General features: G+C 36.5%; 1 protein-coding gene across 6 annotated transcripts in view; it reads left to right on the top strand.

Annotated features, from left to right (window-relative positions):
- Nucleotides 1-27,671, top strand: part of MTMR2 (myotubularin related protein 2) — a 119,845-nt gene that overhangs the window by 298 nt on the left and 91,876 nt on the right. Inside the window, exons 1-2 of one of the 6 annotated variants that reach the window (XM_057748809.1) lie at nucleotides 21-211; nucleotides 8,776-8,846. The exons of 3 other annotated variants lie outside the window; for them this stretch is intronic. The gene's annotated coding sequence lies outside the window, so the exon portion shown is untranslated. Of the gene's footprint in view, nucleotides 1-20; nucleotides 212-1,272; nucleotides 1,291-8,775; nucleotides 8,847-27,671 lie in introns of those variants that run through there. 2 more of the 6 variants (XM_057748810.1, XM_057748808.1) reach the window with 2 other exon arrangements.

Genomic DNA, 27,671 nt, shown 5'->3' on the forward strand with positions numbered 1-27,671 from the left:
GGCCGGGGACCCGCTGGATGGTGCCCCAACTCGCGGACTCCGGTTCCAGAAGACTGCGCCGGAATTCCTTCCTTAGGACTGGGAACCACTTCTTCCTCCCTGTCTGGGGGTTAGAGGCTGGGAAAGAGGAGGACAAAACTCACTGCTTCTTTATCTGCTTCTCTACGTTTTGTATTCCGATGTCCTTTGATCTGCGGTTGAGGGAGCCCCGGTTCGTTACATTCTCTGATCTCTCATTACCTCTTAATTCTTTTTTCGGACAGCCTTTCCCCTACTGTCTCCCTCCCCCTATGTCCTCCCTGCATTTCTTCGTGATTACTCTTTCCAGAGCCATCCTCCAGTCATTTTTCTGTCCGTGTTTAAGTCTGTGCTTTTTGGATTCTTGCCAACTCTTTCCTCTCTTTCCCTTTACTTGTCTTTTACGATTTTCCTTACATTCTTATCCCTGCCCCATCCCCCCGCGTTAAAATGTAAGTAAAAATACCTACCACCGTGCTTCTCTGGTCTGAATCTTCCAGCTGAAAGTCATTATTCCCGAGTAACTAATGAGTGGTAGTTTTCTTCCTTGGGCTACGGGTTTTCCAGGTTATTTCTCTTGTACCAGATGGGATTTTTTTTTCCTGGAATTTTGAGGACTTTACTATGCAGCTTTGCAGAGAGCTGTTGTGACTTTTTACACGTGTTTCAGATGCACTTTTTTTTTTTGGTTTTAAAAGGGTGATTTAAAATTTTATTAAAAAAATAATGCAAGACCTGTGTTTGTTATATGGCCACAATGAAATCAGGTTCTTTTCCATTGAAAAATAGGCTAGTCGTTATTAGAGAGTTATTAGTTACTAAACCGCTGTGTGAAAACGTACACGATTTTCATTTTTTCCCATGAATAAACTGAGGTTGCTCTGTTTCTTTTAATTCGTTTTGGACTGTGCTAAATATGGGTGAAACTGCCATTTATTCCCTGTTCTGTTCAGGACCTCACTGGGAAAATCATTAGCTGATCCCACAGTTCTAAATTAGATTTTCTTCCTAAATGCGTTCATGGAAACCTGCCCACCCTTTTTACAGAGTCCTTAACAAGCGCAGGTAATTGTTGGTTTAATTGTCTTCTCTACTAGGCTATAAACTACTTGAGGACAAGGATCATATTTATTTTCATATCGCCAGCATTTAACAGAGACCCTGACTGTCAGAGGTGCTTAATAAATGTCTCTTTGAATTTGTAGATTGAATTATCCAGGAGAGAAGAATTTTTCTTTGCGTTTGATTATGCACAGTGTACGTTTGCTTCAGGTATTTTTTAGGTTTGTGTTTAATACTCTGAAATTTAGAAAGCTGGGGGATTTACACTCAGCTGTAAAATCATTCAGAAAACAGGTTGGAAAATGATAATTTTATGGGAAATTTACAAATGACAACTATGGCTCGGGATAGAATGTAAAGAAAACAAATAAGGCAGCTCGTAATCTCATCCAAGAAGAGGATTTGGAACCACAGGAGGCAGCATAGTCTTCTTAGAAATAAAGTGCTGGAAGTCAGGAGGCTCAGGCTTTTTTTAAGTGCTAGGTTCAGCTAGTGATTTGGTCTGTATCATTTAACCTTTCTAGTCTGCAGTGTTCTCATCTTGTGAGATAAGGGGGTTGATCTAGAAAATGTGTAAGGTCCTTTGGAGCTCTAAAATTCTATCATTCTTTATCTCAATGATAATACTTAATAACCTTTGTTATGAATTTTTGAAATTACACTAAATGTTTATTATTACAAACTAATGAACCTAATTGTGTCATTTATTAAAAAAAAAAGAGCCCAGCAACTTTATAGTTTCCACATATATATTTTAACTTCTTAATAAAACATTATGTTACATATGAATTTGAGAAAATTAAGAACTCCTTGAATTTTGACTAGACTATGTTGGTTCCATCCTCAACAGACAAAAATATAAGTATGACCCTACTTTCACAGGAAAATGCCAGGTTTCATTCCTCATCTCTGAAAGGTAGAAAAATGACATTTATTGCTGTCTACTCTGTAGAATTCACTCTGCTAAATTCTTTCATATCTTTTATGTCATGAATCATTACACCTGTTTATGGCATCTCTCTAATCAGCATTATAGAATAGCTGCATTCTAGACACTTGTTAGAAAGCTTAATTTTAAGCTTCAAGTAGGGTAACAATCACAGGTGATTCTAATAGACAGGGAGGGTGGACAACTATGGTTATAATAGCAATGCTAAGTGGCTACCCAGATTAACTTCATTAGTTTTGTTAGCCTATGATAAAGCAAAATATTGGTGTTTGAACTGTATTATCTCAGCCTTTTGCAGAAATCTCACCCTTAATTTGTAGTTATGCTTTTGTTTTATACAATTAGGAAGTTTTAGTTTTCAAATTTTCAGTTAGGAAATTGCCTTGTGAAATTGTTTTAATATCTCCTGCAAAATAATAGTTAATAATACTGTTCAACGTGTTACAGATTGTCTTTTACACACTAGATTAACAAATTTTTGCCGAGTTTAGTTCCAAGGAAAATTGTTTATGCTTCCTATTTGTTTGAAAATGGAAACTATGTAACTGCATCTTCAATTTGGCAAAAAGGCTTCAGATTTTATAACTGAAGTTGATAATATGCTCATCTAATTTCTTCAAGTACTTCTACTATTAGGTGAATTCAGTTTAAATATTATGTCATGTTTAAATGTGTTAATTTATAAAATGTTTTACACTCTTCTGGGAAGTAGGAAGAATATAAATCTGAAAAATAGTACCATAACCCATGTGGTTGCCCATTGTCTTTTGGAAAATGACACGCTCTGTTTAAGTTGGGTGACTGGCTGTTGTGGGATCGGTAGTTCACACTAAACATATGTTGAGTCTTGACATCTATATATCTACAGTCTGTATATATCTATAAATCTGTAGTCAGCTCAGATTGCTATTGCTTCTGGCTTTGCCTTCTGGGTCATCATAGGCCTGATATCTTTGGTCATAAAAGAGCAATTTCATTCTTAATATGATATTCAGATAGCAGTTTCTTAATAGCTATAGCTGATTAGGAATTATGTCATCTTGCATCCTTAAAAAAAGTAATTTTCTTTGGTGAGTCCAGCTTGGTATTGCCTACTTCAGTGAGCTGTTCAGTAGCTCTTGCGTATCCTACTATTGTCCATTCATCACACATGTCCTGCCCCACAGAGAGTGAGAGTTATGAAAAAATTCACTCCAGCACACTGATTATCTGGCTGTATTCCATGATTTTATTCTTGCTGGTCTTGCTCTGATTCTTGTGTAGGGTATTGATAAAACAATTCTGTAGGCAGGATATGGTAGCTAGGGTAGGCCTGAGCCTCAGAATTGTATAGAGAAGTTGTATAACAGCAGAATTTAACACTGTATTGGTACTATTCTGCCTTCTCAGTCTGTTTTTCCATTTTTCACTTTGTACACTTATTAAATGTACTGCTTAAGTGAGTTTCTTTGATTACTTTTTACTATGCATGATCACATGCTAATATATCTAGTGTCAAATAGGTGCCCAGTGAACAACTGAATAAAGAAAAGTTGACTGAGTGTTCACTGCTTGTCTTATCTGTTGTTTCTACTCAAAGAATTAAAAAGAGTTTTCTTGTGTGGAATTTGGCCTGTAAAGTCACAGCTTCAGGTTCAGGCTCAGGTTACCCTTGCATTAAGCCTCTTGACTCCCTGAGCTATTTTATTGGCTGCATTATCTTTTCTGTGCACACTCCTATATATCTTCACAACATTGTTTCCTTAGCCTACAGGATTTTCCATCTGTCTTGATTACTTTAATCTCTTTCTCTGTAATTTATTTTGTCAGTCATTTTATTTAATGTGTATTTCTTTCATCCTGTATGTGTATCTCCTCATTCTCTAATTACTTTGGGCACCACTTGTTTGTCTGAGGTTATTCTGGGGTATCAGTTGATTTCTGGTCCATAAATGCATTACCATTTGCGAGCATCCCATGTTTACATTTAACTTAGATTAAAAAAAATCAAAGGGGAGGTGCATATGATATAATCAAAAAAGTAGTTCCAACTAATTACATTATCAAAAAAGTAGTTCCAACTAATTACATTTTTGAATTGCACGTCTTCCATAAAATTATGATCATTTGAAAACAGCAGATCCTGGATTTCTCTTTCCAGGAATTTCGATGGTACTTACAGCCTGAAGAGGTAGGAGAGTTTTTAAGGTTTCTAAAATACATTTTGTTGTAAGGTCTTATTTCTAGTTTCAGTCTCAAGGTCGCTTAGAGATGATGTCAGTAGGAAATATCGTTTTAGGTTGTTTTTTCAGTAGTGGTGATGGATTTGTATCCAATCACATATTCTTAGCAGTTCACATTTTGACTCTTGGCATGTCTTCTGTGGCAGCTGACTGGATTAGTGGTAGAAACTATAGCTACAGAACAAGGTGAAGCTAAATAGGTTGAATCTCCAGTCTTGGCCTTTTTATTAACACCTTGCATCAGATATTGAACATATTGGTAGCCTAAAAATTACTTATTTTGGGTTTCATTATAACAGGACCCTAGAAGAACCTTAACATTCTGTTGGGTAAGATCCAGTATTATTGTGAACTAATCAGTAACTGTGTATATTTTTCTGGAAGAACATTTAAAGAGATTACTTACTGATCAAAAGTGTACAAGTTAATGCTAAAGCTGAGATTGGGTCCTGAGTGTGTTTTATTCTTTCCTCCTTATGCTATCGTCAGTAGTCTTCTATTAATATAGGTCAGTAGTTCCAGGACAGTAGCATCAGCATCCCTTGGGAATTTTTTAAAATACAGATTTCCTGGTGCTACCTCAGATCTAACTGAATCAAAAACTTTGGGGGTGGAGACCAGAGTGTGTATTTTAGCAAGACCTCGGGGTGATCCTGATGTATGCTGAAGTTTGAGAACCACTGTCTGGGGTCTTTTACTGATTGTTGCCTAGTAATTCCATTTATATTAGTTAAAATGGACTAGGTTAAGGTCTCTATTAGAACTATTATAAGCTGACTGCTTGGGAGCACTTTTATAGAAATATTGACTAAAATATTGAAAGGTAAAAGTCATCTCTTGTGGATTTGTTATATCTGACTTTTAGAAAATTTTCTGAGGTCTTTTCTTAGCCACAAGAAAGAATACCAAATCAAGAATGTATGTTTTAGGCTTTTCTGTTCTTTTTTTTTTTTTTTTTTCTTAATTTTATTTATTTTTGGCTGCGTTGAGTCTTCGTTGCTATGCGTGGGGCTTTCTCCAGTTGTGGCGAGCTCGGGCTACTCTTCTTTGCCGTGCGCCAGCTTCTCATTGCCATGGCTTCTCTTGTTGCGGAGCGTGGGCTCTAGAATCGTGGCCTTCAGTAGTTGCAGCACTCAGGCTCAGTAGTTGTGGCGCACAGGCTTAGTTGCTTCCGAGGCATGTGGGATCCTCCTGGACTAGGGCTCGAACCCATGTCCCCTGCATTGGCAGGCAGATTCTTAACCACTGCACTACCAGGGAAGTCCATGTTTTAGGCTTTTCTTAAAAATAGATCCATGGTGAGATGCATTAGTTGTAACATACATTTTATTTAAAAAAGTATTATAAAGAATTCCAGGAGGCCATTACTTGAACCAATAAAGGATTATGCCCAAGGGAAGGAAATAACCCAGATACAGCTGTTCAGAAAGCAGTAAGTTTATTTTGGAGAGCTGCCCGTTAATGCTATTGTATTCAAATTCACCAGGGACAAAAGTTGCATGTAATTATGGACTTGACCAGTGGAAATTCTCTCTAGATTAGTTGAGAATATTTTCTCTTTTTAAAGGAAGTTAGTTTTGAATAGATAAAGCACTTGTGATCTCTTGGCCTACTCTATGATTTAGTTAAATGAGAGGCTTGGATTAAAACTATTGAGAGGCGATAGTCAGGGATGGGAGTGATTTTATAAGCCTGCATTCCACAGGAAGTCAGGTTAAAAATGGAACTATATAAAAAAAAAAAGATTGATACAAAGTTGTTAAAATTAAAGGGACAAGAGAAGGTGCTCTCTTAATGAAAATAACCTCAATTCCCTTTCCTGTAGCTTTATTACACAGAACTAATTGTGCTTATCCCTCTTAATGTATTTCTATTTATGTACCAATGTTGTCATCACTGTAAACCACTAATGAGCAAGCTTCATAATTTGTCCCCTGGCCAAGTACATAGTACTGGCAGTAATTGCTGATGAGTTTTCCTTCTTTCAAAGACTGCTTACTGGATGTGATTAACTCTTGAGCTCTTTTAAGTACTTAGTGTAGGTTAAATAAGGGCAGATGCTATGTTTTCAATATAATAAAAATTAACTTTTAAAATGTTTCAACCTATGCACTTCAAAAAACCTAAATACACTTGGAAAACTCTTTCTTCTTTATTGATTTTTAAAGCTAGGGTTTAGGTTTAGCAGAGTATAACAAAGTTCAAATGAGCAGTGGCTTAAAAGAGATAATTTTGTGTGTGTGTGTGTGTGTTTTTTTTTTTTTGCCAAGTAAAAGCCCAGAGATAGTTAATACAGATCTGATATAGTGGATATGAAGTATCAAGGTTACAGACTCTTTCTAACTTAGTGCAGTTACATTCCAGTGTTACCTCAAGAATCAAAATTGCTATTGTAATGCTATAATAACCCTTGGATCTTCCTTAGTCGAAAGGAAGGAGGAAGGGAAAAAGAAAGGCACGTTCCATCTATTTAAAGGATACCTTTTTTGCAGTTGCATATGGCCTTTTAAGCTTATATCCAGTTGGCCAGGTCATAGTCCCATGGCCTTACCTAGCCGCAGTGGAGGCTAGGATACATAGTCTCTTCTGGGGTGCATCGTCTCTTTTAGCCTTATTATGAGCTAAAAACTGGAGGTCTGTTTCTAAGGAATAGGAGAGAATGGGTATTGGAGATAGCAGCTTCTCCAATGTATATCTTAAAGCAAGGAAAATATTTTTCAGTTAAAGTGTACAACACTTATGCCAAAGACATTCTTAGATTTGCCTGCAATGACCATAATAGAAAATGCTTGGAAAGAGAGAGATGATATATTGTAGCAGACCAAAAAAGAGAACTGTATCTTCGAACACTCTAAACTTTTGAGTTTTTAAGTTTTTTACTTCTTCCTGTGTGTATTATCTTGGGCCAGATTTTTATAATCTTAATCTAGGACCACAAAACGAAAGGGATACATTTATCACTTGCCAGGTCATTAAGTGAAAGGCAAATAGAAATCAAATAAAGAATGACCAGCTATGCTATTTCATTGGAAGAGCTCAAGGAGTTGCCTGGTAAAGTAGTGATGGTATGAGGATGATGGCCTACACTGCTTACTTCTCTGCAGTTTGGCATTCATTTCCAAGCTGTGTGTCCATGTGTTTTATCTCAGGTTATACTTAGGTATTTTCTCTCATTTCAGTTCAGAAGGTTTGGTCTTCATCAGAGAAATACAGCAGGGCATTTTGGGCCATGTTAATTTATGAATGCTTTTGCTAATATCTTATGTTTATTTTTATATCTTCAATCGAAAAGTTTGAAAATTCAGAGAAATCAGTGTTGAATGCATTTTTGTGTCATCTAACTTAAATATTAATATTTTAAGCATGTAATGTCAAACATAAGGAGTTTAATCATTTGAGAATAAGTAGAGGAGGGTAAAGGAGTTTCTTCTGGATTGATACAGCATTATTCATTGTGCTCATAGGGTTTAATACGCATGAGTTACAAATATATCCATCTCCTTTCTTAACAGAATTGTTGCCATTACTGAAAATAGCAAGTGAGTAGTTGTTCAGCTAGGGGTTTGTTAGGAGGTTGTGTATTAGCAGAAGGTGTAATAACTTTGGCAGCTGATGGACTAGTGATTATGAGCCTTAATTTTCTTGAATTGAGCCAGGATACCCAGCAAAGATCAAAAACAAAATTTTATGTGATATAATTGTCCTGTTACTAGTATTGGATAATATTCTTCCATTATAACCAAGGGCAGTACCTAAAAATATGAACACTTGAGATAAGTTTTGCTTTTCAAGTGGCAGAAAGTTGTTGTAGTAAACATTTAATAGTATTAATAGTCACAATAATAATAATACAAATAATAGAACTTAACATTTATTGAGTGCTTACTGCATGCTAGGCATAGTGCTAAATCCCTAATATGCATGTTCTCATGTAATGCTCATAATTGTATAAAATAAACAGTATCAGTGTTTCCATTTTACAGATGAGAAAACTAAAGATTAGGAAGAGCAGTTTGACATTTGAACCCAAGTCGTGTTTAACTTCAGTGTCTCTGTGCTGTAATGAACCCACCATACCTGACGATCTGGTGCCCCAGCTCCAGGGCAAAACTTGATGGTTAGAGGGCAGTCCTAGGGCAGGTCAGTTGGGTGATCTTGACAAGGAAAGGAGTTTCCTTGACCAGCTGTACTGCTGAGCAGGAGAAGGATAAGGTACACAATACGTTGGTGAATTCAGAATGTCCATCTTTGGAGAGAATTTTCTTTAGCTTTGAATGTTTTTTTCTTTTGACAGAAAATAAGATGATTTTTTTTTCTTTGCCTGATGATTAAGAGGATAGTATAATTTTCATTCAGAAGGATAGTTTTACATTTTGAACATCAGATAAATTATAAAGCAAGTAAACCTGATGCCAAAACCTCTTCCTGCCCCTCCCTCCCCGTAGGCTTTACAGAATACTTTAGAATACTATAGGGTTCCTTAAATGTCTGAATTCCCCTAAGTTCCTTTGTGTTTGTTTACAGTTAATGTGTTAAGAGCCATTGACATTTGAAGATCATCAGAAGTGAAGATAAAACATCTCAAAAATTATAATGTAAGTGAATGGGGAAATGGAAATAAAAAATGGATAAAAGTTAATATTGCCAACAATATTTCTGCAATTCATATATTACCCCAAATGAAATTTATGCGTATGAATAATCAGTAACTTCAAACTTTAGTCCTAGTTCCAAATCCTAGTCCTTAAAATTCTGTTCTCTTCTATCTGGAGAAAACAGTCACTAAGTTTTAGTTATCAGTAATTTTCCATTAGGATTCTTTTGGCTTCCATGTACTGTTTTTTGCTCTTTTCTCCTTAGTACTTTGCATGTTGACAGGGGCTAATATACTTAAAATCGTATGTGTGTAGAGACTGAGGTCGTCCCTTTCCATCTGCTGATGTATGTTTTACTCAGTTTTAATTTTACTATCATCCTGTGATGTTTCTTAGGCAAAACTATGACCAGTAAGCTAGCTAACCTCCTCCCTTCCTTCCCTCCTGTCTTTACCCACTCCCTTCCTTCCTTTCTTACTCTTTATAAATGTTTAACATAGATTATATCCTGGACATTGAGCTAGATCCAGAATTCCTAAGACCTTGGTGCTGAAACGAGTTATGTCATCTTTTTATACAGTTGGGGCATTAGAGGTCATCTAGTTAATTTCTCAAGTGTGGCTGAGGTCCACCTGCATATTTCAGTCACTTGTGTCGCTTGGTGAACATTTAGCTTCCTAGGTTCCAGGCCAGAGGTTCTGAATCACTGGGAGTGGGCCCAGGAATCTCTACTTAAAGTGAAGCCCCTGCCCATCCAGATACTTCTTGGATTTTAGTACAGCTATAAGTTTGCAGTTGAGGGGACACACCTAGAGAAGTCTAATAACTTTACCCAAAGGTAGCGTAAGTGTTAGAAGGCCAGGAGTGGTTGGTGTTGTTTTCTCCAAAGTCACGGATATATTTAGTGCCAGAAGTGATCTCCTGACTCCTAGACTTTAAGTCATGTCGTGGTTTTTGTCAGGCCAGGTAGCTTAACTGTGTGTGTGTGTATGTATAAATAAATAAAATCATAAGCAGTTCATCTCTGTTCCTGAAAAAAGTAACTAAAAAAATAACTGAAGAACATGAACTGTTTGTCTCTTCATCTTTAGTCAGATATATTACTGGTTCTGATTTTGAAATTACTGGGTGGGAAAAAACCCCTGGTAGTCCAGGAAGAGGAAAAAACCTTTTTCCCCCCATGGCGCTGTCCCTACTTGGTCCTTAAATTTTAATGCTTCTGAAAAGGAAGGATCTGATTTCATTTTTGAATGATGGTAGTTCTTTGCAAATAGTGGGTGCTTGATAAACTTTTTTTCCTTTGGATTCTATAAGATACTATTAGGAGTGGTTTTATTTGCTTTGTCAGAAGCTGATACTTTATATACCAAGCCAGAGACCTTAAATAATTGAAGTCATTTATATTTATGATACTCTATTGTTGTAGTTGATATTCATAATATCTCTGAGGGACTAAATTACTCTAAAGTATTTTTTGAACCATATGTGTGTTAATTAATTTTAGCAGTGTATATTTTATATTGTATTGTGTATGGTATATTGATACTTATTGAATTGTAACATTACATCAGTAAATCTAGTTATCTGATTTTCTTGGAAATATTTTGTAATTCTCAAATTAATGACTAAGCTTAACTATAAAATGCTGTTCAGTTTTCTGGAAATGTAGGGGCATGTTTTAACTAAGGTTTTTTAAAAGGGATGTTTTAAAATCACATTAATTTCTAATTTTTATTTTTGTAATTTAAAATTTTCTTCCCATTAAATATTTTTTTTGCTCTTTTTGTAACCACAGACTTAAAATTGTAAATATGGTAGTTCTAATCTGTTGTGCAGTAAACTCCTTCATTTTTTTATGTTGAGACACTAAAGTTAAGGGACTTGTCTAAGAGTAGAAGTTTTATGAATATTAAGATATTAAAATACTTGCAAACTAACAGTAATATTTATTATATTTCTATAATGAAATGCTTTGAGAACTGTAAAGTATCGCACAAATATAATGTGTTATTATGGTTAATGCTCTGGTGGTAATATGTACACTTAGTTTCCTTATGATTTAATTGAAAACTTTTACTATTAGGGTAAAAAATAATACATAGAGAAATACATAGATGCTTGTCACATGGTCTGTTCTTTCTTGTGCTCAGATTTTACTGTGTCTCCTTGAAGCACATGGTACTAGAATGGACACTTTTCAGGTTACCTAAATTTCTCTTTCACTCTGCTAGTCCATTGCAGATTGTCGCCTTATACAATTACACAAACTACTCAGGGTGATACTTCTATATTAGAAAACTTCTGTCAGCAGTTTTCTTAGGAAAAAAAAATGGTGAACGAATGAAAGAGTGTTCAGTATTGTTCCTCAATGTAATGAAAGTAGCTAATGGTAATGTTAACACATTTTCGTGTAGTTTTTATAGTTACAAAGCTGTTTCACCTACATTATCTCAGTTGTTTCTCATAACAACATTGTGAGATAGGTCCTCATTGGACAGAAGAGTAGCTGAGGCTCCGAGAAGTGACATGATTGTCCATTGTCCATGTTTATAAGAGATGGAACTGAACTTGAACTTTGATTCTAAATGCATGCTGTTTCCACTGCCCAACATAAACCATTATATGGAGTGTTCAAATTTCATGGGGTATACATTTTGCTATTTAAAAGAAATTCTAAATATTGGAAAATTAATGATAGGTTCACCTAGTCCAGCCAGTCTAATTATTTTCTTTGGCATCTAACTCACTTTTGCTTCTCTTAAAATGCTTACAGGAGATGCAGGTATCTTTTGGATAAAAGATCTGTTCTTAGCATGGTTACCAGTGTGTGCTGCCTGGAGTTATTTGAGTGTGTAAATGTTTAAAAGAATAGTAATTATGGTCTTTAGAAGTGTATTGAACTATATAAGCTAAAAAAATATGCTGTGTGATAAATGTAACCCAATGTGGTGAACAGTCTTGATACTTTCTTAGGCCAGTGTTTTTTAGTTCAGATTCTATTATACTTCTTAACTATGACTCTGGATAAGTCACTTGAGTTCTGTGAGCCTGATTCCCTTATCTGGAAAAGGGTAAAATGATACCTGCTGTCCTGTCTTTACAGAATTTTTGTGAGACCTAAATATGATGATTTATGATGATAATACTTTTAAAAAATAGCTAATGCCTGTGTAGTGTGTACCATATAGTAGGCACTATTTTAAGTATTTTACATATATTCATTTAATTCTCGTAACAGTCCTATGAGGTATAAGAATTATCATTGTCCCCACTTTATAGATGAGGAAACTGAGGCACAGAGAGGTTAAGTAACTTCCTTGAGGTCATAACAAGGTGGTAGAACCAGAATTTAGTACCAGGCAGTCTAGCCCCAGAGTTGGTAATATGTGTGGAAGATAATGTGTATGTGAGCTCTTTGACATTCGTAAAGGGCTATACTAACATTAAGTATTATTATTTTAAAAATATTTTAAAAGAGAGATGTTTTCTGCATCCTTATTATATACCATAAAGGAAAAAAGGCAAAAAGCAAGCAAGAAAAAAGGCAAAAAAACAAGCAAGAAAAAACAGCCAACTTAATCTGGTAAATAGTGAATAGTATTCAAAATTAAGGAGGGATAAATCACTGAATGATGCCAATACATTAGATTTTTAATTTAACCATTCCAGGCTAGAATGAGAAAGAGACATTGAATGCTCTTATTTTCCTGTAAAATTACTACAGGACAAAACAAAATAAAACACCTGTGTCAACTTCACTTCTGTGACTGAAGTTTGTGCAGGAAAGTTATATCTCATTATGCTGATGGGGTTGTGACCAATTAATAGTAATAATTTGTTTTTCTATGTCTTGAAAAAACAAAAATGTCTGTATAGATAGCCTGAAGAATGGATATGTGACTTCATGGTTTTAATAATGAATTCAGATTTGCATGATGGAATGAGAAAGTTACATGCAAGGTCACTTATCAGTGCATGAATTCTCCATGTGGTTTCTGTATTTGTCCAAGTAAAAGTGTTTGTTGAGCAAGCATTTATAGAATAGGTCACATCTCCTCTTTTAGTGTTTCTGCCCTTATACTTCAATTTGGATGGCAGTGTTTGTTTCTAAAAGGAAATGCAATTTCAGTGTAGTGTGCTTTGAGCTCTATTCTTACCAACTTTCAATTTAGTATGACATTTTTCTTAGCTAAATTGATATATAAATAACTTTTCCTCTCTAGGCTACTTATGAATCCATGTGAGTTTTAATTTCAGCTCTCATCAGAGTTTGAATCAGGATTTTTGAAGGGGCTCTGAGAAACTTTTTTAAGGAGTTGCTGAGGGTTTTAGTATTGGTGCTGGGACTCAAAGTCCCTCCTACTCTCCAATTCTTACTCCACCCCCCCCATGGACACATTCATTTTGGCTAGAATCCTTTGGCTTTTACCTGTTTGCTTATATTTCCAGATAAGATTTTGAAGAAACAATATTCTGCAGAAGAAAAACATGTATGTAGACCATTTTCTGTACAACCTGGTTTTTCACACTTTCTATTGCATTACTAAATAATATGCCCTAACTTTTAGTTAGGGAAATGAAGTTGATAGACCTGAAAATAAAATAATACAAGTTAAACTGTATCCAAGGTCACATGTACCATAGAACCTAGGGAATTTTCCAGACTCAGGGCCAACATGCACCAGCTGTCTCAGAGCTCAGTTCCCCTTGGTTTCTCTGAAGAATACGAATTGTAGTCTCTCATCCCTGTCAATCAGATGCCATGATGATAAGATCACTTATGCCATCTCTTTTATACGATAGACTGGTTAAGTTAAAAAATTCTGGTGTAGCATTTTAAAAAATAATTCCTATAAGCTGTAATTAGTTTAGGGGAGTTGTTTTTCTATTTTGGAGATCCTGCAAATATTATGACAATAAGTCTTTTGTATCCCAAGTGGTTTATACACACTGCAGGCCTTTTATTATTTTTTTAAATAAAATTTCCAACAGAATGACTAATAGAGCATGAACAGTGCTTATGTACTGTAGTCCATTGTGTAAGTATTGACAGCAAAATTTGCATTTCTAGAAAAGCTTGTTCACAGAATATAGAATGCATTCTTTAATGTTCTTGGGCAAACATGCTATATGTGTGCTCAGGACATTACTTACAGGGAATACTATTTGAAAAGAACCTTTTCTCTTTGTGGAATACTGAAGAAAAATTAAATTGGCATTGGAAGTGAAGCGGTTTGAATAAGGCAAGTGATTTAAATCTTATTGTAATGATTAGGTCAGTAGTGACTGGAAATAAAAGAAATTAAATCCTCAGGAGGTGTTTGTTTGCTCGGATATATAAAAGATAGGTAACATGTTTCCAGGTTGTTTTGAGTTGAGTGTAAAATGCTGGTGTGTTTATCTGCATCCCTAATTTTCAAAAACAGTTTTTCACTTTTACTAGAAATGTTTTTATTGGATTCTGAAATATTAGATCAGAACTAAGAGGATTATATTATATATTTTTGACATCTTCTAGTGCTTGAATTTTATTTTTCTGTTCATTATTGCAAAATACCACCAAGTGTTGGTGCGATTGATGATAATGTTAATTCTATTAACAGTCCAGCAAACTAGCAGAGTCAAAGAGGGTCAGTGCTTTGCTATAAGTTACATTGAAAAATGCTGGTGATGTGATTGGTTTTGTGATTGAAGCTTCAAGCCAGTCTCCTGCTTGAACCTATCAGAAGTTACACAGGATGCATGTATGCACGTGTGAGGGTGTGTGTGTGTATGTGTATAATACGTACATATATATATTAAAAAATTGTCCCCTTGATATTTGTACTTAGTATTGATTTGTCCATTAACAAAAACTTTTTTTAAGTTTAAAAGTTTATATGTTTAGGTATCTTAGTCAAATGAGGACATTTTACAGTGCACATCTGAGTGAAAAGTACTTTTAGGGCCAAGGGCTTTGCTTCATTTTAATTTAATAGTGGGTTCCTTCTTAAAAGGAGACCCTTAGTTCTGATTTCATCCTATTTTCCCTTCTGACAAGGGTACTCTTGTATTTCCACAATGCTGTTCGTTGAACATTTTATACCAGTTGAGTATTTAGCAGGAATTACTGTCTACAGGTCATGTTTTTTTGATCCTTATTATGGTCTTAATAAGGTATTGTTACCTTATTTTAGAAAGAAAGAAGTTAAAGTAAGTAACTTGCCTGAATTATTATTTGCTAAGAGGTGAAGCCAAGTCTTTGTGAACCTGTAGCTCATGTTTTTAGCTTCTGAGCACTTCTGTGTCTGTGCTCTGTATTCTCTTCTGTGTTTCTGTTGCATCTTTTATATCCCTTCATTCCCACACTGTACTATTAGGAGATAGTTAGATATCCGGCATCTTCCTTAGGCTGCAAGTCCCTTGAAGAAAATGAGTCTGTTTTCAACACTGTCCCCAGGACATGATACATTGGTGATGTCAGTAAATTTCTGTGAGAGGTGAGGGTATGAAACAGAAGACTTAGAAAGTTCCTGCTCCTGAAATGGAGGGGAAGGGTGTGAAGACCCAGAGGGAAGATGGCAAAGAGGCCTTTAGTGGAGGTAGAGATTCTTAGTCTCCATCCTTGCAAGGAAGCTGAGGGATACTTTGAAGCATGGGAATATTTGGAATTGATAAGTGACCCCTGCTATCTGGAGACAGATTTTCCTGCCTTTGCTCCTCGGTAGTATTGAGGCAAGAAATACTTCTGTGGTAGGTACCAAAATTCATTTGTTTAGACATAATTGTCTTAATTAGCAAGTTTTTAGCCTGATTAATTCTCAGGAATAAGTGTAACTTTAAAAAAAACTAACTGAAACAAAAAAAAGATTGAAAAGTGGAGAGCACTTTATCTTATTTAATGATACTATTTTGAAACGTATATAAAGAGTGATTTCTGTCTCCCTACCAATAATTAGTTTGTACAGCTCTGTTCACCTAAATGCTACACTTTGAAATAGTAGAACTTTTGACACCAAAAGGGTGGAACATTGCTCTTAGGAATAGTGTAGCAAGGGAAAAAGACATTCTGTTATAATAACAGCAGACCAATAAATGTGTGGGAATGACTGAGAGTCAGATGATGAGATCTCTGTATTGATATTGTGGTGGAAAGAAAACTGTGTCATTCTGGCTGGATAGTGGCAGGACTACTGAAAAGTAGTATGACTAGTGCTGTCCTGTGTTATGCCTCTCTTACTATAAATGTAAGCTCTGTTCTTTCATAGCTATGTTTGTATGTTCATTTGGTTATTTTGTGGAGCCAGAGTTAACATTTAAATAATATTGACTCGATTCCTTTAAATTAGGAATAAAGAGAATAATATAGTTTAGGGTAGAATGAGAAGTGGCTTAAAGAGGGGAGTTCCACTGAGAGTCGTTTCCCATTTGCAAGGGCCATGGCTCTGCAAATTTGGATAAGCACATTTGAGAATGTAAATTGTTTGCATGTTCATGTAATCTTTAACTGCTCTTCCTAAGGGTTATATAATGAATCAGAATTTAGAACATTAGACTATAATTGCAGTTTTATTCTGAGCTATTTTGAGTCTCTTGAGAAAAGCAGTCTACATATGAATAAGTATAAAGAATACTTAGTATTATTAACAAGAGTATTCTGCAGTGCTGATTATATTTTGATCAGTTTTATAGCTTTTGAGAAAATATTCTCTAACAACTTTATTAATTTCTAAAATCTGTTTTATTTATACTTTTTTGGACATAACACACTTATCTAAGTAAAGATATTACTGCTCTTGAGAGTAGAAATTGTTTTGCCTACCCTTGACGTATTAGGATTATTTTCGTTCCAAACTACACTTACCTCTCCATTATTCTGAATCTTTTTAGTACCTTGCAGGTAATCCAGGGCCAGGGAATGCTTTATTTATTTATGGCTTAGATATTTGAACCTCGTCAGTGGTTTTTTTGTGCCTCCATTGGAGGATTTATAGGAACAGAATTATAATTTGATATTATTTCTTAATAACAATTCTAATTAAAGGTTTGGGCAGAAAAGTGCCCACATTAATTGAAAGTGAATAAAATTTCATGATGTTGCTGCCTTTTTATGGGGAAAGTTTATGCAGTATAGCTAAGAAATAATGTTGACGGAGAAGTCTTTGAATCACATTTTCATATGGGACAGTAGTTTATTTGTATGTATGTGTGTGCATGTATGTGCATAGGAGGAGAAAGCTGGGGGCATTTTGACTGTCAGGAGCTGAAAGGGATATTAAAAATGGTAAAATCAAGTTTAGCAAATATTTCCAATAGTTAGAACCTTAACTCTTCATTTGTAGTCCTAGAATTTTATCTGTAGGATTTTTATGCTCTGAATCATAGAATCTTAGTTTTGAACTTTGAGACCATCTTGTGTAGCAGCTCTACCCCTCACATCTTCCTTATGACTCGAATGTCATCACTGAATTGAGTTCATTGAATGTCATTGTGTCATCATTCACAAAGCCCTCACTTCCTCAGCACTTCCTGCTCCATTTTGAAGATCACTCTCATCATAAAAAGAGGCATTGGATATAGGAAATGACCCTTTTGGTAGCCTGTCAATTAAATAGAATATGGATAGTGGAGAATGATTACTTAGTTTGGAAACAGTTATGTTTCTAACTTAAGCATATATTTGGAAAAAAATTTTTTTTGTTGTGGGGGGAGGTGGCATTTAGTGATTAAAGCAGATACTATGGAATGGCTATAATTTAGTTTGAATAGTAACACCACAGTTCTTTTAATCTTGACTCTATGAAATCACTCTGTGAAACTGTTATGAAACTAATGGTTATTAAAAAAAAAAATTTGGATCCTGAACCCGTGATCCTATATGTCATCTTTTCATTTGTGTGCACAAATTCTATCCAATGTAGCTTTTGTCAGAAATAAGATGTGGTTTTTTTTTTTTTTGGACATCTGATGACTTTTCCATGAGTCATTTATTGTTTGTAATGATAGATTTGATCATCTCAACTGTTTCTTTATTTAATGTCTTTCCCTATAAATCAGTTATCCCTTTAAATTATTTTAGTGTAAATAGGTCTGGCTTACTATTTTGTTGCTGTCATTTTAAATATAATAGCTATGTTGTACAATAAATGCTAATCTCTAAAGAGTTCTGACTTTTATTTGGGAAGTTTTCTTAGTAAATAAGCATTTATCGAGTTTGTGCATTTTACCTAATTAGCAAAGAACCCTGAGAAATAACTATGAATCAAAGTTGAATGTGATGAGGGGATCATATATCCAAGGAGTCATCCAGGAGGAATGGTGTTAATCTAGAAAATCTTCCTGAAAAGATACCTTGTCTCCTAGATAGCCCCATATATATCTTAAGCATTTTAACAGTGACTTTATTTCCCACATTTTAGTACATTTTCAGTTGTTGGTTACTGGTCCCTCCCCCCCCCCCCCCCTTAGTAGTGGTGTTTGTATGTAAAAGAATGTTAATGCTTAGATAGCTTTTTCACATTATTTTCACTTGGACTTTGTAACTATCCAGTGAGATAAGAAGAGCAGTATTTTTATCCCTACTTTGCAGTATGGAATTGAGGCTCTGAGAGGCTAAATGACTTTACGTGATTTATGAGACCTAATTTTCCTTTCTTTTCTTAAACTTACATGTCTTAGTTGGGGTGAGAGAGTAGTTTACGTGTTAGCATTCTCCAAAGTGTCCCATGCTTCATATTGTGTGTGCTTTGCAGTATGGTTACTTATAATAATCCACTAGTAAACACAATGGTAGACATCCTTTTTTGCTCATGAAATAGTATACAGCATTTGTGATGAAAGCAGAAAGGATCTTATGTTTCCAACAATGATTTAATCTTTGGAACTGGTTGCTAGAGGGGAAATACGAAATTTTCTTTTCCAGAAGTTATTTTTGCTTTCTTGTCAAGATTTAAATAAATTGTATTTCGTTTTCTCTGGCAGAGGCTCTCTGATTATGGATAATTTAGCACCTTGCTTCTTTAAGGATCAAATTGTTAGTCTCATTTGTTTTAATTCTCCAACCATGTGTTTAATCTCATTCTGTTAAATTGCAGTTCTCTGATGACAGTAGGAGGCATCCCTTTCCAGCCTCCATTAGATAAAAATATTTTACATTGTTTTGGTGTTTCTGTCAGGTAATGTGATAAACTCTTTGCATGCATTATTTTATTTCATCTTTATCAGTATGTGAACTGTTCCTGGCATATGATTAAGTAAGTACTCAGCAAGTATGAACTAAAGGAAACAAAATAAGTAAAGTGAAAAATATATCAGATAGCCATAAGTGTATTGGGAAGAATAAAGCAGGGAGGATGAATAGAGAATGAGTTGGGTGCACTTGGAATTTGTTTGCAATTTTAAATATAATGACCAGGGAGGTCTTACTAAGCAGGCAACCTTTGAACAAAAAAGCTGCAGAAAGTAAAGGAAGAAATGGAATGTTTAGGAGAGAGTTAAAGATAGAGATAACAGAAGATATAAAGGACTTGAAGTGGGAGCTTGCCTGGTGTGTTTGAGGAACAGCAAGTGCACCTGTGTTATAGGGCAAAGGCGCAGAGTGGGGAATAGTAGATGATGATGAGGTCAGGGAGGTAAGGGTGGGGGCGGATTGTGAAAGGCCTTTTGGGCCGTTTTAAGGACTTTGGCTTTTGTTCTGAGTGAGATGGGAAGGTAGTGTAGGTTTTTTTTGCAAAGGAGTGACTATGTCAGATGTTTCAGAAGGATCACTGGCTGCTGTATTAACAGATTAGGATGCAGAAGCAGGGAGACTGATTTGTAGGTAATGGGAATCATCCAGGAGGAAGATGATAGTGGCAGCCAAAGAGGAAAGGGAAGAGATTGGATACTGCACATGTTTTGAGGGTACAGCCAATAGGATTTCCTGATGGATTGAATGTGTAGTATAGGAGAAGAGTCAAAGTTGACTCCAGAGTTTTTGACGCAAGAAAGTATAGAAGAATAGAATTACCACTTACTAAGGTGTTAGAGCTAGTTTTAGGAAGAAGAGCAGGAATTTGATTTGGGGTATATTAGACGTTCACTTGGAGGTGTTAAATAAATAAGTTATTGGAATCTGGAATTCAACAGAAAAGTGTGGGATAGTGCTATAAATTTGGCTTCATCAGTTTAGAGATGTTAAAGTTGTGAGACTGGATGAGATTGTTAAGGATGGGAGGTGTACATGGAGAATGTAAGAGTTTCAAGGATTGAGAGTTCAGGGATACGCCAGTGTGAGGAGGTTCAGAAGTGAGAAAGAATCACTACAGGAGACCTGAGAGGAAGAGGAGCTTGTGAGGTAGCCATAAGAGTACAGTGTTTTGGAAGCCAAAGATAGAAAGTATTTCAAGAAGGATCAGCTATGTCAAATGCTACTTTTATATGAGGACCAAGTATTGACAAATGAGTTTAGCAAAGTGGAGGTTCTTGATGGCCTGACGAAAGCATCTTTGTTGGCCCCTTGGAAGTGGGTTCAGAGAGGATGAGAATTGAGGAATTGGAAGCAGTGAATAAACATCTGTTTCTAGGAGGTTTGCTGTAAGGAAGCTCAGAGAAGCGAAGTGGTATCTGGAGGGGTTAGGTTAAGAGAAATAATAGCATGTTTCTATACTGACGGGAATGACTGAGAAGAGAGGAAAATTTTTATGATGCAGGAACCAGAGGGAAGAACTGCTGGAGAGATTTTCTTTCAAAGACGAGGGGAGATAGTTCAGTGGAGGAGCTGGCTTTAGGTGGAAGTATGGATGCTTTCTACACAGTAAGAGAAAGGAAGGCAGTGTACATGTGCACTGATGCAAAGAGCCTGTAGCTGAGGGAGCCTGTGAAAGATCTTTTTTGATTACTTCTATATTTTTCAGTGAAATGGGAATCTAGATCACCTACTAAAATTCAAGATGTGGGGGGGTGGGTAGAGGATGAGGAAACAAAAGACCATATGAAATAGTTATCTGGAAGAATGGGAGAACATACGGACTAGGGAAATGTAGTGTGTTTGCTGGGCAGTATTAAGGGCTTGGTTGAGGTGAGTGATCATACATTCAAAGTGAGTCCAGGCCGAATGGTTGTGTGTTTTTTTCTACACTAATCCAACTGTATGGGTACAGATCTGGAGTAGGCAGAGAGTTAGCTTAACTAGCATTTGCTGTTGCCAGGTAGGCACCATGAAGCACGATGAAGCAAGCAAGGACAAGAGGGTGACTGTAATTACAGGCTGTAGAATTAGTAAGTTGGGGAAAGAGAGAAAATAAGGTCAGAAAATAGTGAGAGACAGTGAAAGGCAGTAGGAACAGTGGAGGTCTTGGTGGAATTGAACAATTAAAGATGTTGGCTAGGGTCCTAGAGAGATGAGCTGGTGGTTAAACGGTAGAATGTCTGGAATTTAAATTATGGAGGTCAGTTAATTGGGAGTGCCAGTGTTTTAGGGGTGTGATCCTGATCTGAGGTAGAGTGGAGGACAGGATCATCGGTGAAGAGGAGGTAAGGCACTGAGAGGCCAGGGTGTTGGAATGTTCATTTATATGGACATTGAAATTGATAAGAATTATGGCTGTTGTGTTGATACTAGGAGGAGTGATGGTGAGCCTGAAGCTAATTCTTCAAGGAGTGAGAGAAAGTGAGTTAGAGATTGATTGTTGACTTCAGCAAGGAAGAGTAGAGGGTAGTATAGCCTGATGGCATAAGATTGAATGATTGGGGTTTTTAGACATGGAGAGGAAGAATAGTCTGGAAGTGTCAATGGAGAACGAGGCCCAATTTCCAGGCCCAGTTGTGGGAGAGAGAGAGAGTGAGAAAATAAGAGGGCTCCCATCCAAGTACTAACCAGGCCCGACCCTGCTTAGCTTCCAGACGAGATCGGGCGTGTTCAGGGTGGTATGGCCGTCGAGGGAGGGAGGGAATACGGGGAGATGTGTATAAAAACAGATGATTGAACTTGGTGTACCCACACCCCCCCAAAAAAAATAATAAATAAATTAAAAAAAAAAAGAAGAAAAAAAAGAAAATAAGAGGGCTTATTTTTTCATTTGAAAGGTCTGTAGGGAGAGCAGTGTTCTCGGGGAGGGGGGTGGAAACCAGGCTTCAGTTAGAGTAAAAGGTAAAGAGACCATTTAAGGGAGAGAGAAGGTAGATGATTGACCTTGAAATTCAGAAGCACAGGAGTTGGGAGGGGAGTGAATGGATGATGAGATGAGAGGAGGGAATTAGTCTGGTGTTTCTGACTTCTTGTGGTGACTGTTGTAGACAGAGGTAAAGGTATAATGAAGTTAGTCTTTACAGTTTTTAAGATGGAATGATGGGATGTGAGGAGACTGAGTGTTGAAGGGGAGGGAAGGGTGAGGTCCTTCAGGGATCACTCACAGTTCTGGGATCTCCTCTTCACTTGCCAGTGGTGTTGGGGAGGCTGTGGAGAGATGGAGGCACACAGTTTTACAGAGCACTTGGCTTTCTGATGTCCTTTCATAACTCCTACTGATGGAGGCTGGGGGCCGGAGGAAGTGGGTGGTCTTATTTGGAACACAAGGAGCTGAATAAATGATCAGTTATATGAGGTAGAGCTTATCATCTTCATTTTACACATAAAGAAACTGAGAGTCCCAGAGGTAGAGCATCCTGCCCACAGTCACACGGCTACTGAGTAGTGGAGTAAAAGGAGGTGAAGAGGTCTTAAACAGTAAAGTAGGTGAAGAGTCAAGGGACGGTAACATTCAGAGATGATGTCAGATTGTCACTGGAGCCTTCATTTACTTTCAGATCCTACAATATCACATGGATTCATACTGAATTCTAAATGAGAGAATTAATGAACAGTCTTCTTATATTGAATATGTTCCTTGTGTTTGTTGTCCAAAAACTTCAAAAAAAATTCTGGGAAAGAAACCCAAAGACATTGCTTTCTGGTAGTTTCATTCTTAACCCATTCTAAATCTACTTCAGTTTATCTTCTCCAGGGAGCATTCCTTGATTGGTCTCAGCTGAACTCCATCCTCATACAGTGACCTTGTGTGATAGAAATATTGGGCTTGTGTGTGTGCATGTGCATATGTGTGCATTTGTTTTATCTCCCTAGTTAGAATAAACACCCTGAGGGTATTTGTCCTTTTGTTTCTGCACTCTGTATCAGAAGCAGGGTGATTTAGTCAAAAGGGAATCTGATGTATCCAGCTCTGCCACTTATTTGATCTTGTATTTCAAATAATTCACTTCACTTTCCTGGGCTGTACTTTATCTGTAAATGAGGGGAGTTTCACTAAAATCTTAGAGATCCTTGGAAGTTATAATTGTGTATAATTCACTGGATATCTGTCAGAATAGTTGGCTAACTGATGCCTGTACTTGCATTTGAAAGGAACAATTAGGAACTATGATTTGATATAATTGTGGTTACTTACTGTGCAGCTTAGTGTCATTGTAAGGTGTGGGCAGTAGCCAGACAGGATCAGAGTGAGAAATAGGGCTGGAGAGAGAGAGGGTGGGGCCAGATAGTACTAGTAATATTTGTAAATGTGGGACTGAGAAGACTAAAGATGTTTGGAAATCATTGGCATGGGTATGATAACTGAAGCTGTGGGAATCCATAATATTTCAGAGAAAGACTGAGTACAGAGAACAGAGCCAAGGTCAGAACTTTCAAGAGGTTCTGAAAGATCCTCTGGAAGAAAAGAACCTGGAGGAAGCCAGTAAATTTTAATGACAACGGAAGTTTAGAGAGGGAAAGAATCCCAGGAGGGAGGCAGTGCCAGTAGTGTCAATATTGCAGAGACGTTAAGGACGGCAAGAACTAGAGAAACAAGACTCTGAATTTGTTCCTGAAGTCACTAATAACATCCAGAAAGCAGTATCAATAGAGTAGAGCAGTAGAGGGTAGAGTTATTAATGATTCTGGCATAGATTCAGCAAATCACTGTTGAGTTTCTGCTGAATATCCATTGTTGTGTAAAGTCTATGCATGTGTGTACACACTCACACACACACACACTTCTTTGCCAAAGGAGACTGGATGGGGCAGGATGAAGAACACAGGAGGAGGGCCTTGCCTTGAACCTCAGAAGGGATCTGTCATCATCTAAGATAGGAAGAAAAAGTGGGTTTGGATGCAGTTGTTTACTGAGAGACAAGAAGTTGAGGCAGCCTATGCTTTATTACCTCAGTTTTTCATTCCTGTTAGATACTAAAACATGTAGATCTTGTTGACATAGTAATTGATTTAACATATCTTATAAATAAGTCTGTTGGATTTTTCTCTTATTTTCCTTGACCTCTTTGTAGTATTATTATGTACTGTGAACTACCAATTTGAAGTACTCTTTTTGGCTTTCACTGAACTTTTTCTTTTGATTCTGTCATCTCTCTGACCATTTTTTTTCTTCTAGACTTCTACCTCCAGTCTGTATTCTGTGAAAATGACTTGTAGTTCTGTTCAATAAATCTCAAATCTCTTATTGCTTTATATCTTGTCCCTGGGCTACATGATTCAGTTTCATGCATTTAGTTATCATCGAACTGTAACCTTTCCAAAGAATTTAAAAACTGGAAAAGTTTTGTATTTCCACTTACTTGATAAACACATCCACTTGGATACTTTGCAAGAGCCTCAAATTCAACAACATCAAAATCTACTGCATGTTTTCACATACCCCATTCAAATTTGCTCTTTCTTCTGTATTTCTTTGTCAAGTGCGACCTGTTCCATATGTCTATTAATGATTTCGTTCAATAGCCTGTTAACTAATCTGACTTCTCTAGAGGTTTTCCCCCAGTTGGTGTTCCATCACTCCAGCAGAATCTCTCTCTGCACATAGAACTAACTGATTATGTAACATTTCTGCTCAGAAATGTTTGATGGCTTCCCATTGCCTACAAAATAGAATCTGAACTCTTATCATGGTGTCCTTCATAGAACCACAATTTCTATGGTTTTATAGCTCAGCCTTCCTTGCCTCCACCCCTGCCATGATCCACAAAGCCCAGTCACATAAGTTTCTCCAAATCATCTATTTACTTATGCTGTTCTCTGTGTGGAATGTTTTTACTTTTCCACTCTACCATCAAATCCTATTAACAGGCCAATGTCCATAGAAAAAAATGACACATTTTTCAGGTCTGCTTCAATATTTCCCAGTCACACTCAATCCTTTGCTCATCTACTCTACAAAATATATTTTTAAACCAGTCTTATAGCGTTTATCACAGTCCGTTTCATAGATAGTTAAATAGGAGTCTGCCTCTCCCCTGAGGATTTGATTTGGAAGCACGTCCAATATTGCTGTGTCACATGTATCTTCACAGTGCACTCATCTAACACAGAATAAGCAGTAAATCAAACTTGCCTGAATGAATGAATGAACAAATGCGTGACGGGTAAAATCTAAAATCCTTTAGCCTACTACCGCATGGGGTGTGTGTGTTTCCCTGTGGATACCTTGACGCCACCCCAGCCTTAAAACTTCCAAAATGAAACTTGTTAGATCCCCAAACTACCTACTTTTCTTGCTCTCTAATTTGGCACACTGGTTTCTCAGTCAGCAGTACTTGGGATCATATTTTGACCCTTTTCTCTCACTTTCTCATCATGTCAAGTCAGTTGCCAAGTTCTATTGATTCTGTCTCCAGTGTCCCTTGCATCTAGTCCTATTTCATTTTTCTGCTAATTTAGGCCGTTAGTACCTCTGACTTGAGGAGGTCTCCTAATAGTTTCCTAACAGATTTTCCTGCTGTTGTCATCCATTCTTTGACCTTCTGTTAAAGTGAACTTCCTAAGCACAGAAACTTCCAGTGGCTTCTCATTGCTTTCAGAATTAAATATCTAGATACCAACTTATTTATTAGGACTTGTATAGTCTAATCAAAACTTACCCTTTGTGGCATATCTCTCATTGAGTCTTACAAGTATCTCACACTTCAAGCAAAGTGGTCTCTTTCTTAAAACCTTTTTCAAACCCTAAGTTAAAGCTGTATATATGAGCATTCCAGTTTCCAAACCCCTGAGTTCTTTATTTCTCCCTCTTTCATTTTTCATATTCTGTATTGTGTTTTCTGTATACTCATATTAAGTACATTGGAGTGAAAAGCTCACTAGGGGCAGCAACCCTGTGTTATTTATCTGTATATGTCTAGTAGTTCTTACAGCAGTAGTATCTTGCATACAGTAGGTGCTCAAGAGTATTGATGAAATTAAGCTTAGATATGGGATAACCAAAAGAAATATGCTAGTGAAGAGAGCTGAATTTGTAGTATCAGAACTGAGAAAAGACCTTTTTTAAAAAAATAATCAGGTCATTAGTAACTATAGAAAGGAGCCATTTTAGGGGCTTGATAGAGGTAGAAGCTAGGTTGAAAGGAATTAGGGAATGAGTAGGTACTAAGAAAATGGAACCATTGAGGATAGGCAGTTTGCTGTAATGTGGAGGGTAGCTAAACTCTAAAGAAATGGAATATGGTCTGCAGATTTGGAAAGAGACTTGTGAAGGAAAACCACATGTGGTGTTTGAAAAAAAATGAGTGTGCTGTCAGAAATGAAAGTGCCAGGATTACTCCAAGTCATGAGTTTTCGTTTTTCACCTTGGCAGAAGAGAAGCGCTCCAGTGAGTCAGGCCACTGAAGCTAATGAGTTGCAGTGTACTGAGGCCACAAGGTCAGATTAAGTGTGCGAATCAGGATAAGAAGCCTTGTAAACAACCATGTTGGGCATTGGCAAGGGTGATGTTTCTGAGTCACTGAGTTTATATGCTTGTGTTCCAGTTCATCCTGATGAGATTATTTATTTAGAAGAGTTACTGAGCCAACCGTATGTATATTTTTAAGGAGGTATCTCTGCTTAATTATTACAGGTATATTTTGAAGTGTATGACACTTGAATTAGAATCATTAAGCTCAGAAACCCTAATGGTGGAAGCTGTTGATGATAGTATGGTAGGACCAGGGAGGCAGACAGTGAAGGTCTGTCTGTTGCACTTGAAAGGACATTATGGGGGAGGTGTCTGTGGCCCATCCGTAGTTAGTTAAAGAGAAAAAGGAAAAAAAGAATCATTACTTAGCTAAATCAGAGTATTTTTCAAGTGTATTTTAAAAGATATAGCTTCTGATAAAATCAATATAAAAACAATGAAAATATGTAAAGAAATTGTGGCTTATGTTTCTTGATAGGGTATCATTTCTGTTTATCTATAATCAGGGGTATTGAATTTACACAGCGATAGCCCAGAGTTCCTGAAATAAGTATAGCTATTGGATTTAGTTTCCTTTGACTCGATTGTATGAAATACAATATGGGAATATTTCTGTTTAATCTATGAGTCTTAGCTTCATATTCAAGACTATGATTACCTAAGGTAGATTACAAAAGGTAGAATACTCATTTCTGAAGCTCTGGACTATGTTAAAACTAAAAGGGAGCATCTAGGCCATGGTTCTTAACCTTAAATTCCCTCACATTTTAAACAATTCAGGGAATAGCTTTCATGAGATTTGCAAAGAGATATCTGACCATCAAAAACCTAACCGCTAAAATAGTCTAATCAGTACTTTTCACCGACAGTGAAACTGTAATGGGGAGTGGGGATTAAGTCACTTGGCCATGGATACTGCTGTTAGCTAGGTAGGGCTAAAATCCTGGTTTCTTAATTCCCAGTGAGTTTTTCTTTAATCATTCCAGTGGAAATAAGTCAAAAAACAATTCCCACCAGTTCTTTAAGGATTATGTGTCATTCACTTGACAAAACCTCTTTAACAAGATGTTTGCTCCAGTGTCCTAAGAAATTTTTTAATGGAAATGGAATACTATATATGGTATATAAAATAACATATGCACAGTAA

Source organism: Hippopotamus amphibius, chromosome 9 (assembly GCF_030028045.1).
Source record: "Hippopotamus amphibius kiboko isolate mHipAmp2 chromosome 9, mHipAmp2.hap2, whole genome shotgun sequence".
NCBI lineage: Eukaryota > Metazoa > Chordata > Mammalia > Artiodactyla > Hippopotamidae > Hippopotamus > Hippopotamus amphibius.